The 10,380-nt window shown below is 42.2% G+C and overlaps 1 pseudogene; it reads left to right on the forward strand.

Moving 5' to 3' along the window:
- Positions 1–687: 687 nt before the first annotated feature.
- Positions 688–5,800, forward strand: LOC148019837 (uncharacterized; annotated as a pseudogene).
- Positions 5,801–10,380: the final 4,580 nt, after the last annotated feature.

The following is a 10,380-nucleotide window of genomic DNA, read 5'->3' on the forward strand; positions in this document are numbered from 1 at the left end:
GCGTGCGAATTCGTACAACTTTTTGGGCCTATTTGGGCCACATCGCCTGCGCGTCATCGATCCCGCGTCCCGCATTTCCTACGCCCCTGCTTTTACTCCGCCTGCCTGCGTGGCACTTTTTGGGGGGTGGGAAGCCTTGGATACCTCATCCCACCCCCTTTTCCAGCCATGCACTCCCCTCCCCAGCCCTCTTTGGATTGCTTCTAGCTGGTAGCCCTCTCTTTGATCGTTGACCCCTCTTTGACTGTTTGAACTTTAACCATTCTCTCATCTACAAAAGGTGCTCCTCTCCTCTATGCTTCCACACCAATTCAGCAAGCACTTGTGACTTACCATTCTCATCTTCCTCTCTTGGATCTTGATTCTTGAATGGACTTGCCATTTGTCATTCTCAAATCTCACCTCCCATCCTCTCTTTCCCGCACCCTATCGAAGCATTTGCCATTCTCAAATCTCATCTCCCATCCCCTCTATCCCGCACCCTATCAAAGCATTTGTCATTCTCATCTCCCATCCCCTCTCTCTCACTCTTGCTCTTTCAACTTTACCCCAACCCTCGGGCCTCTCCAGTCTCCCTCCCTTTTAACTTTGAAGACTCAAATTTCAAGAGTCGAGACTCTCTCTCTCTCTCTCTCTCTCTCTCTCTCTCTCTCTCTTTGTGTGGCCTCTTTATCCGTGATCAACACCATGACTCGTGAGAAGCACGAGGCCTTCAATTTGCATGCAATCCATGTGGGGAGGGACACAAAGAAGTCTAACTCCCACCATTAGACATGCAAGTATTGCGGGAAGCACTATACAAGTGGTGCAACTCAACTTCTCCAACATCTTTCCAAGACGGGGGGGCAAGTTGCTCCACACAAGGAGATCCCTCAAAACATTACGGAGGAGATTCTCGCCAAGATGAGAGGGGGATCCATAAGAGGAGGAGGAAGTGGCTTATCAGCACCAACTCCTAAGTCTACTAACGAGGAAGCATCCAATGTGGGCATATCTTCAACCGATGCGGGAGAGGCCTCTACCATTGGTGGTGGGGGCTCCACATCCACATCCAGCTCCGGTAAAAGACAAAGAGTGGAAGCTCATGCGCTGCCGGAGAGACAATCGTCTCTCTCTCAAGCTCCCGGTCATGTGCGTAGATCGGTTGCCTTTCTTAGAGAAAGGCAACGACTAGCCGCCATTGAAATTGCACGCACGGTGATTGAGTGCAATCTTGCATTCAATGGCCTAAAGCAAGAGCAATGGAAGAAGATAGTAAAAGCCATTGACAATGTGGATCCATGTGAAGGATGGACCGGTGTCACATACAACGACATGAGGACGAGAAAGATTGATGAAGAGAAGGAGAGGATTGATAGAGCCCTTGATCCTATCCGGGCCGCATGGATAAAATATGGTTGCTCCATTCTCACCGACGGATGGAGTAATCGTAAGAGATGGGGTATCATCAACATACTCGTCTCATGTCCACTCGGCACTTACTTTTTGCGGGCCATAGATTCCGGTAAGAGGGGGAGAAAAACGACAGGCGCATTTATCTACCGCCACATTCGACAGGCTATCATTGAGATATATATTGCAATTTGCGTTTTAAATTTGTTTCACTTTTTTTAATTATGATAATATCATGATTTATAATTCAAATTTGATTTATACATAACTTGTAATTTGTAAATTGTGGACCGTGATTGTAGGCGGGCCTCTCAAATGTGGTGCAAGTTGTTACCGACAAAGTATTGAATTGTCGGCGCATGGACCGTTTGCTTGAGGTCGAGTTCCCTACAATTGTGTGGACTCCATGTGCAAGTCATTGTTTGGACTTGCTCATGGAGGACATTAGGAAGCTCAAGTGGGTGAAGAGGGTGGTCCCCAAAGCTACATCAATTGTCATATTCTTCATGGTAAAGGTAAAGGTGCTTGTGATGTATCGTGAGCATAGTACACTAGAGTTGAAGAAGCCTTCTTCAACTCGCTTTGCTTACATGTGGTTATTGTTAAAGCACCTTTATGAGGTGCGGTCCACCTTGCGCCAGACAGTGGTGTCCACTCTATGGAATGAGTGGGATGAGCATGAGACAGAGGAGGCCAAAGCCATGCAGCGCTTGTGCCTTAATGAGCAGTTTTGGCAAAAAGTCCATACCGTTGTCATTGTCGTGACTCCCTTTTATAGTGTGTTACGTAGGAGTGATTGCGAGGGATCCACCATGGGCCTTCTCGTTCACTTATTTCGAGCGGCATTGACAAAGGCACGTGCTTGCACAGTGATCATAAAGACACAACGTGTACATGTTTTAGAGATAGCAGAGAGGAGATGGGCGTGGATGCATAAGTCCATCCATGGTTTTGCCGCATTGGTACATCCAGCCTACAAGTCACCGACGGTCATGGATGATAGAGAGTTCCGTTCAGACCAGCTTGCTTATTTGACTCGCGTGATCCTTGTGGATGACCACAATGCCATGCTAGAGAAGCTAGGATGCTATGCAAATCAGAGAGGGCATGTGACTTTTACTTCTCCCACTTGTTGGAGAAGAGAGTCACTTGTGAAGCCTTTATTTTGGTGGCAAAACTTTGGATACGCACTGGAGACCCTTTAGCCCTTAGCAATGAGGGTCCTTGCCCAGGATTGCTCTTCGGATGCATGTGAGAGAAACCGGAGTGTCTATTCTCTCATTCACACAAAGATTCACAATCGGCCTAGCACACGACAGTTAAAGCGGCTAGTCTATTGCCGCACTAACCTACGCATGATGAGGGCTATGATAAGTATGGGTAGTCCGAAGCATGTAAAGTTTAAACACTTAACCATAACATTTAAAATTTGTTGTTTTAACTTTTAAACTTTGAACTTTGAAGTTTAAACTTTATACTTTACAATTTAGACTTTAGCATTTAGTATTTAAAATGAATCATGATCAATCTTACGTGCATCACTGCATTGTGTAGGTGAATGTTGATACATTCAAGTTGACGGGTGACACTCTTCCGCGAGTGTACATAAGGAGATGGACGACGAGGAGGAGATGATTTTTGCAAAGTTCCATAGAGAGCTTATAGCAGCAGATACTCGTGACACTCGCAATCAACGTGCTCGTGGGCAAGGAGTTCGAGTAGGTGGTAGCAGGGGCATGGTCATTCAACGCCCTCCATCATCGAGGAGAGGTGGTTTGAGTGACTTGCAAACATATGTAAGGCGGGGCTCTAGTAGCTCACATCCTGTGCCTCATGATGGTGTCTCCCCCTGGCCTACACAGCCGCCACCTAGAGAGCCATCATTTGATGATGATGGTAACCTCATCACTAAGGATAAGTATGAGTCTGTCTCATCATCGAATGCCGAGGAGTCATCTTCAAACTCTCTTGATGAGCACTTAGATGGTTCTAATGATGATGATAATGATGATGAAAGTGATGCCTCATCATAGATTCATCATTCATACGACATAGGTCTCTCTTTTTTTTTTTGTATCAGATATACTAGACTGTAGTTGTATGATGTATCGCATGTTTTGCATAGCCCATGCGACCACGATGGTCACCCTCATGTATTCATCTTATTCTGTAATGAAATGGCTATTTCCACTTTAAACATGTATTCTATGATGTATCATTTAATGATTTATGGTTTTTGTTATTTTAAAAATCATCTTTTTTTTTCATACTAATATCGTACCGTACCTTATAAAATCATAAGGTACCAATTAGTACCGTATTTTATCGTACCGTACCGTATCGTACCTTTCGTACTTGACAACTATGCCCAAAACTTCTTATCATACTAATCCAAGTTCTTGCAATCTTTGGAATTCAACTGATTCCAAGCTATCATAATGTCTACTTCAAAGATACTTATCAACCAATTTAAAGCAAACATTTACTTGAACTGGATCCAAGTGGTAGGTGACTTCCCTTGAATAAGAACTGTGGATCACCACTACAATGCATTTTCCTTAAAAAATGTGGTTGCCTTTCGTGTCTTAGATGCCTCTATGAAGTTGCCTCCAGAGTACATTGCATCAATCTATTGAATAAAAACAAGTGATTTCGGTCCATCTTGTGCTCCACTAAAAGGCTTAAACTTCACAATTTTGCCACCTTCATCATAGTCTGTTGAGTGCGAGTGCTATGGAGTGCAAGACTGAAATAAGCAGGGATAGAGCTGAGAGCTAAGAGAATCGAATGCGAGTGTACCAGTGTGTTGCGCGGTGCACAAAGAATAAAAATATATTTGTTCGGATACAAGTAAAGGGTATGTTCACACCCGTAAGTTTATACACATGGAATGGATGGGAGTTTTCAGCCAAAGGGGTTTTACACCCAACAACCTCCCACTTAAAGGCCCAAACTGGTGCCTTTAAACTATCCAACTCCCACTAGTCGAATGCAATGCTCCTGCTGAGCCTTTGTAAGGCTTTTAACAAGAATATTTGCAAGGTTATCTTGGGTTTTGACCTTAGTCAGTGTGACAAGGTCATCATCCAAGACTTGTCGATAAAGTGGTACCGAACATCTATGTGTTTGTTACATGCCTGAAACACGACATTTTTAGCCAAACATACTGAAACCGGTCTATGACTCACATAAAGCGATAGTTCCTTCAATTAACACATGGTCTTTTCACACACATACACACACACAAACAAAGACCTCACTCCCTCACTCAACACCATATTGACCCCGAAGACCGGCACCCCTCTTGGTATTTCTTTATCAATTAAAAGATGGAAAGTTAGAAAAAATGAAATGTTTTAAAATACATAACCTGTAAACAGTTGGTTTTCATCTTTTCTAAGTAAATCCCAGCTGCATAAGGACAGTATAGCATGACCAGAACAACATCCCTTTAAGAAAAGCATTTTCTGTGACCATAACTCAATGATTCATGTGCAGAATTGCAGTCTATAGAACTCTGTATTTATTATTTTTACTATCCAGCATATCCAGAACAACATTCCTTTTAGGAAAGCATTTTCTGTAACCATAACTCAATGATTCTACACAAACTCAATGATTCATGTGCAGAATTGCAATCTGCAGAACTCTCTATTTACTCTTTTTATTGTCCAGTATATCCAAAACAACATCCCTTTTACCCTAGCATCATTCCAATAGTAAAACAGTCCCACCAACAGCACTAAATCAGAGCTGAAAAACCATGTTTCTGTGTGACATGGTCATCACTCTCTTTAGTTCCTGCATTGGAGAAGCCAACACCTGCTCTTGAACTTGGACAGTGAGGCTCTTGCCTCAACAAAAGTACAAAGAAAACATAGAATTGTACCTTCGATGGAATCAGCCAATCATTCAGAGCATTTCCTCTAAGAATAGAGAGAGAGTTGACCAAAGGGAGCAAGCTCTACCTCTGTACATGAGTCAGAGACGAAGAAGTACTCTCCATAGCTAATATACTTGCAGCAATCTATCCTCAGCCCCTGAAAACTTCACCCTCAAATCTACCCCTTATGCCTATTAGGTTTTTCTTTTAATGCTCTCTCTCTCTCTCTCTCTCTCTCTCTCTCTCTCTCTCTCTCTCTCTTTGGGAATTTGTGCCACATGGCATACACGTAACAATTTTCCCGTTTAAACCTGCCGGTCTAAAATTCTCCATGTTCAGTGCAAAATTTCACCTCGGCACAAACCAGAGAATTAATCCTTGTGCAAAAACTAAGATAATGACACGAACTAATTCTGGGGTCCAAAAATAATATTTAGGGATAATGACCCCTACATTCAAGTTGTTCTGAGCAACTTTTATCATTCCAACCACATCAAAGAGTATAATGTGGCTCAGTTACGGTGACTTTTATTCCGTGAGCATTCTCACATTTGCATCTTCTGTCTTAACCAAACTCATTGTCCTACACCATCTCCAATGGCTAAGCCCATAGTCCCAAAGCACTGGCATTTTATTCTTCAGTGCCCATTCAATATGGAACCGGTCCTAAGGCTCAGACAAACCATTAGGCCAATTTGTCCCAATGGCTGCCTCTTCTAGCCATGCAAAGATCCCGACTTAATCCAAGAGAACTCTCGGGGTAAAAAGCAACAACTAAAGAAAAGAAAAATAAAATATTTGTATAAGTAAATAAGGAAAGCAACTGCAAAAAGTATCACCACCTGGTGACACATATTGCATTCTAGCTTTCACAACCAAGCACTAGAGTATGTGAAGAGAAAGACCAAAATCCTTGACCAAACGGCCAAGCCCAATAGCTTCCTTAGAAGCTTCTGTGGCTGAAATATATTTAGCCTCTGTAGTAATCAGTGCTACAATTTTTTGCAACCTTGAACACCAAGAAACAGCCCCACCAACCAAAGTAAATACATACCCACTGGTAGATTTTCTAGTATCAAGATCTCCTGCCATGTCCAAATCACAAAATCCCTGCAACTCTAGTGTCCCTTTCCATAGCATATACACTTGTCTTCTGTACCTTTTAAGTATCTAAAGATACATTTCACTGCTTCCCAATGTGGTTTGCCAGGGTTAGACATGAATCTACTAACAACTCCCACTGCATGAGCAATGTCTGGACGAGTTGCAACCATGGCATACATCAAAGAATCAGAAGCTGATGCATAAGGTATGCTGAAATCAACCTTCCTTTCGTGGATTGTTGGTAAATCCCTGATTACAACTTAATTACAACAACAAACAATAAATGCAAATCTGAAAATACAAATTTACCTACTGATCTTGGACAATGCACACGCGAGCTAGACAAAAAAAAAAGTGCTAAACTGTCTTTAACTATGGCATCAATATCCCTATGACCCACATAAGGAGCAGCATGACTCTCAATCATCACCTTGCCCCTCATCTGCTTTGTGACACACAATCGTCCATGCATCATCAAAAAGTCCTCTCGAAGTACAAAATGATCATACCTCTGGCCATTGCAAAGCTGATCATAGACATTTCCAAAGTCAAAATCAGCAAGATATTGATCCTTCATGGCATCAACTCAGTGTGATAAACCATACTGACAGTCGATGAAACCAGCCTTCCTCCTCGGATAGGGTGGTAAATCCCTGATTACAACTTAATTACAGCAGCAAACAATAAATGCAAATCTGAAAATACAAATTTACCTATTGATCTTGGACAATGCACACCCGATTGGCCCCAAAATTGGCGCCCTTTCGGTATTTCTTTAGCTTTATTGAAGAATAAGTTGACTTACAATGGGATTCTCCCAATCCCTTTTGGTATTTCAACTCCCCTTGCTGTCCAAAGTGACCAGCAAGTCTTCAATCTATTTTGCCCCTTGATTCGGGTACTCAATTGGCCTTCACCCACTTCATAGAAGTTGGAAATGCCCCAAATTCAATGGCTAGCTAGTGCTCCACCTGAATTCAGCTGAAATTAACCTTCAGCCTTGTTGAATCCAAGTCTTGGAGCTTCCAATTTTTGGCACACTTCCCAAGGCTGCTGGTAAACCCTAATTTCTACTATAAATTAGGTTTTACAGCAGAGAAATTTGCAATTTCTCAACTTCCAAGGGTCCAAATGCTCAGATCTTCGGAGCAAGGCTGTGAAATATCTGGGAGATGAGAGGGAAATCTGTAGAGAGAAAATTCAGAGTTTTATCGCGAAGAATGACTAAAAATCAGTCTAGTGCAGCCGTTGCCCTGCCACAACAGCATGTAGATACAAAGAACTGAAAAAAATCAGTCATTTACTATTGATACCCTGCCTCAACAGCCTGTAGATGTTGTCTCTTGTTGTTGATTGGTCTTTTTTTGCCCTTGGCTGCCTCAAAATGTCCTCCAATGGCTGCAAATCACACTAACGGTCTCCCCTCCCTCTCTCTTGCAGACTGAATTTATAGAAATGCCTCTCTCCAACCTCTAAAGACGTTTTTCAGTATTGCATGGGCATTTTTCACAAGTGGCAACCTTCCCAAATGGTTTTTTCAGCATTTTTCATAATTAAATATTAATTTTCAGCCTTAAAATACTAAAAACTAATCTAATAATTATTTCGGTGCCCTGAAAAATAATTTGACTAGCAAATAATTAAATTGGCTAGGCAACTTCCATTTCCGAGTGTCTCTACACCATCTTTGACCATCAGATTGGCGTTAGGTAACATTAAACGCCACTTCTCTAGTATCACCAACTGACACTTATGGCCAAATGGATGACCTAGGCCAACAACTGGCACCAGATACCACCAAGTACCTGTGCAGCATAACTTATAGCAACTTTTGCCTTTGATATCCTGTGATTTCTTCGGGTCTCAGGCTCGTAAATTTACTTTAACCCCAGTTGCACCTCACATGTGCATCATTTACTTAATCATGTGATTAAAAATTCATCCACATGTTGAGTGGGGTTTCAAAAATACATGTCCTCAACCCTCCCCCTTGAAATCCTTGCAATTGTCCTCAATTGCACTGCCAAATGCATCAAAAGCAAAGTACTACATTGGAATTTCCATTGGGCATTATAGTCAACACAACATTGCACACTGTTGTTCAACCATTCCATATGCCCAACATATGCTGAAAATTACTAGCCGACATAACATAAGACTCGCAAAGAATCTCAAAAACATTGCCAGATTAGCATGCGAGATGTCTATTTCTCATGAGCTTAACTCATTTGGCAAAACCAAACCATAGCATAGCATAACCAAGTATAAACCATGGCTAAAACATCAATGGCATCATAACATATGTTGTTGTCCATGGAACTATATGTAAACCATTGAAAACTAAGCATAATCTGATCATAAACTGATCACTTGCTGATCTGAGAACTGATCACAAACTATTGTAAATGTGACCCCAAAATGATCACAAACTCATTGCAAAAAACTGACCAACAATCAGTGCAAAAACTGATGCACAACTGATCCAAAAAGTGACCATAAACAGTTCTCAAGTTGACCTTTGGATTGAGGTTGTTAACACTTCTCTGTACATCCTTAATTGATATCCGAATACAGGGGTCCCTAAAAAGACCTCGTAGATTGCATTTTATGGCTCTCGATATGTTATTTCTCACTTCAGAGTTTTTGATAGTCGTACTTATATGCACACTCTTAATAACAAGATAGAATAGCTCACCCCTTGAGCAGATCTCTTGATCTTTGTAAGCTATTCTTCCGAAGCAAAAACCTATTGTTTGTTCAATCCTCAAACGAACAAGGTGATCGTTCGAAAGGATATCACCTTTGATGAGACGAACATAGTGTAGTCCTCTGCATAGAACTCTTCGTCCTCACCTCCGCTCACGTCATTTGAGATAGTGCCTACTGGGCCAGGTCTACTGCCCACTGCTCCTAACCTTCCTCTAGATACTTAAACTTTCAAGCCTTCTCCGTAAGATCCATTACCTCGCTGATACTAGCAAACCATGCGGGATTCAAGGATCCTTCCATCGGATTTCCTCTATGGAGAACCCTAGAAGGTTTGCTCAGCTCACCTCTTAAGCCTCATATGCATCGCTGATTACAGCTGATTACATTGCACATTCTAAGCCGGACAATTGGTAGGAGAATCTCCAAGACCCTTTTGTTAGCAGTCATGTTTGTCATGCCTTGTCATCTCCTACCTATGAGCCTCAGTCTGAGTCAGACGCAGACTTTAGGAGCTGTGGTTTGTCTATCACTTGTTTTGACGGAGGAGGTAGCTCATTCTAAAGCACTTAGTTTATTGCGTTTCAGTGCATTTCCTCCTCTAGTCGGGATTTTATGTGCATTTCCCGAGGCAGTTTCTACAATCTTCAATCTGCCTCACCTGTCAAACATTGTCCACCCTTTCCGAAATTTTTTTAACATTCCTGGCATTTTACTAGCATTAAATGCTGGTCGGACATATTTTTTGCCTCAAATTTCAGGTCGGCCAATTTTTGGGTTTTTTGGTTATTTATAGCCATTTCCCACTTGGCAATCAGTTAGATTATCATCTTCCCTCCTTCCTTGACAAGTGCACACTCCGACTCCATCATCTTCCTCTATCATCATCAGCCTGATCTGGTGCCTTCAGTGACGCTCCAGGCTACGTGCAAGGAGTGACCAGTCCACAGCTTTGTATTTAGCATTCATTTCAATCAGTGCAATATTTCTTCCTTCATTCTCTCTCTCTCTCTCTCTCTCTCTCTCTCTCTCTCTCTCTCTCTCTCTCTCTCTCTCTCTCTCTGTTCATGTTCCTTCTTCCGTTGCACACTCTCACATGGTATCAGAGCATGGTATCATTCATCGCCTAACTGAGAGCACGAAGGAGAGCTTCCATTGCAAAGGAGGACACCATCAAGTGCAGCCCTTCTTCCATCCTTTCCAGCCCCTAGCGGTGCTGTCCAAGCTAAAATGCAGCCTTCCATACCTGCGTATTACTGTTTTGCAATATCAGGAGGAGTAGGAGACAGTTTTCT

Source organism: Lygodium microphyllum, chromosome 19 (assembly GCF_053477565.2).
Source record: "Lygodium microphyllum isolate KBCC chromosome 19, Lygodium_microphyllum_v1.1.10, whole genome shotgun sequence".
Taxonomy (NCBI): domain Eukaryota; kingdom Viridiplantae; phylum Streptophyta; class Polypodiopsida; order Schizaeales; family Lygodiaceae; genus Lygodium; species Lygodium microphyllum.